Below are 2,990 nucleotides of genomic sequence, written 5' to 3'. Positions count from 1 at the left end.
AAAAAAAAAAGGGCATACAGAGGCTGCGGGCACGTGTAATAGATCTGTAAACACAATTTTGACAGTGAAGAGTGACTTGTTAAAGACCTCGCTTCTTTTAAGATCATTTCCAAAAAAACACTGTTTTTAAAAAGCATCTATAAATCTCAGGAGTAAATATTTTTTAGTACTCTCTATTCTCTATTAAGGTAGGAATGTCATGAGGAAATAAGCTTAAACATTAAAATTTGTTGGTCTTAGGTAAAATTCCTCCAATTCAGCCCGATCGAAAGCAGGCCGGAAACGTCGAATTTATTAGTTCAGCATGGCGAGTTTATGGTGGTGCAAAGGGTGGAAGGGATGTGGTGAGTGGAGACTCCAGCCGGCCGGTGAAGTTTTGCATTCTCTCTTTATTTGGTTTTAGGTAGACAATGGGGAGATCGTAGTGCAAACAGCACAAGGTGACGCACTTGTAATAAAGTTTCAAGAGCATCAGTAGCATGACCAGAAGACCAAGAGAGTCGTCTCTGTACTTCATCAACCGTCACAAAGCCTTGGCCCTAAGAGAACCAAGGGCAAATAATATAAAAATGAAAACGGATTTCTGCTAATATTCATGCCATGCAGTTACAAGCTATATTGACATGCAAAAGAATATGCAGAAATGTAAAATATAGACAAGGAGAAACCTGAGGCCAGCTCCAGAATTTCATTGTGGTCCTGGTTCAATTCCGAAGGAACAGACCGAACAAGCTTCTTCTCTCAAACAGAAATCACCTCAAATCCGTTACCTAGTACCTGAAAACTACATTCATTGTTACTATAATGTAAACCACAGTAAAATATCACGTCATGTGGATTTTGAGAGAAACGGAAGAGAAAGCAAGTTAATGAAGGAACAATTGTCAATAGGTGAATAACAAATTGAAAAGAAACCTATATATCGTGCATGTAGCAGAGGAAATATGTGCAACATCTTAATTGGTCATCAGGGCAAAAGGTGAGGCATGGTGGAGAAATTTGCAATTGAAAAACAAATTGATAATGCAGTAGGGCAACAGTTGAGAAAGAAGTCCTACTTTACTCTCCACTAAATGTTAAAGATAAGAAGTGGTTCAGAACAATTCCCAATCATACGTGAACATGAGATGATCAAATAGATTGGTTCTTTCTATGTCAGGAACACTCCTAAACATCCACTTATCAAACCAAGAACCTGGATTTATTTTTTCATACTGACTCTTACAAGTACTTGTGTAGCACTTAGTTCTCTTAAAACATCCACTATGTAAATCAGTCTATTAAGTGATGCAAAAGCTTGATTAGTGGAACTGAGTGCTAACTTTCAGAAGACCTCAAGCTACAACAAGGCAACGCAAAACTTGGAATCTAAATATAAAATCAGGAAACCACAAACATGAGAGAGATGGAAAAGAACTCGAGTGAGAGAGCTTTTTATTTCTCAAAATTGTACTTTACCGCACAGAACAATTGTGGATCCTCGTAAAACTTCTTTTTAATCTTCATATGCGCTCTGCACACAGGGTTTGGTAAATGGGCTGGAGGCTTGCAATAGCGAATACCATAGGCCTAGTATAACTTTTTTAGGTGCACATTAGCATGCAAAGAAAAGAGAAAATCATAACCACAATACCTTTAGCTTACTTATCGCACGCAAGCAATCATCCTCTGAAACAGCTTCACGACCACCCTTTCTCCTCTGACCAAGAATCTTACAGAGATCTTCTGAGCTAATTAGGCCACCATTATGAGTTCTAGTAGCCAAGCAAATGTCAACAATTTGAACTCCTGTCAAGATTAACAAATTCATCTTAAAATAAACATGAAAAGAAAAAATACTGACTTCCACAGCAACAATGCATATCCAGGCACCGACATCAAACATTGGAAATAAACCACTGGAAAAGAATTTCAAAACGCTGAAACTAAAGGCTGCAAAAGGGTTAATCATATTTCAGAAAGAACAAATGACTGAACACCTTCCAGAATACTAGACTTGATTTTTAGCTAAATATCAGGTAACTTAAGATGTGTTTTCATATAAATCTCAATTCATGGTAATTATTGATATCAAAACTCCCCGCTTTACAGTGATGACAATAAAGACACAAGCGAAAATTAAGAAACGAAAGCCAAGAAGCAGATAGATACCAACCAAGTTCGTAGTAGAAGTCACCGATCCCTAATAACTTAGCTCAAAAACCTTTATTCAAGGCCAGAGGGTCCACACCTACTTTAGCACACCTCATGGAACTGTGCCCTGAATGCCGGATTCTTGCTTATATCATTCTGCATAAACAATGACAAGTAAAATTTATTTTCTATCTTCTTTTTCATAATCTTCTACCCTTCTGTGAGCATAATTTGAACACTCCAGCAGTTCGGCAACCCTAAATTCCTTTTCTCCTTAATTAAATAAATGTTTTCGTATCAATATGAATTAGCAGGAAATGATCCATCAATGACCAATATAAAAGTAGGGAATTAAATAATTAAGTAGATACTTAACAAAAATATAGGAAAACTTAATCTAGCTAAAAAGAGGGACCTTTTGCTTGCAGGCAAAGTCTTCCAACTAAGAGCGAAAAGTTGAAAGCCGCTCCTTCATGACATCAGTTTGCAACTTTGCCACATTTTCTCCCAGCAACCGATTTTCATCACAAAATCAAATTTCAAACACACCCACTTGAGATACAAACATATATTCAAACAAATACATATGTAGAATCACACAAACAAAGTATGTGTGTGTGTAATGCTTACTAATTAATGAAGCATAAGATGGTGAACAAACTCTAGCTACAGTGGCGTTCTGTAGACCTCCAATTCCAGGTCTTCGCCTTATTTTTTTAATTCTGATTCCAGTACTTCTTGAACCGAATTGCTTCAGGATCAAGACCAGACTTGAGATTTTCACACCTGAATCAACTCTAAAGGTTGGGCTCTCAAAATTAGTATGAATTAATTTTTTTATTTTATTTTTATTTTTT

General features: G+C 36.7%; 1 pseudogene; it reads right to left on the bottom strand.

Moving 5' to 3' along the window:
• Positions 1 to 313: 313 nt before the first annotated feature.
• The window catches only part of LOC111404662, a 4,839-nt pseudogene continuing 2,162 nt past the window's right edge, over positions 314 to 2,990 (bottom strand).

Source organism: Olea europaea, chromosome 11, assembly GCF_002742605.1.
Source record: "Olea europaea var. sylvestris chromosome 11, O_europaea_v1, whole genome shotgun sequence".
Taxonomy (NCBI): Eukaryota; Viridiplantae; Streptophyta; class Magnoliopsida; order Lamiales; family Oleaceae; genus Olea; species Olea europaea.
This window is presented reverse-complemented; position numbering and strand designations above follow the sequence as displayed.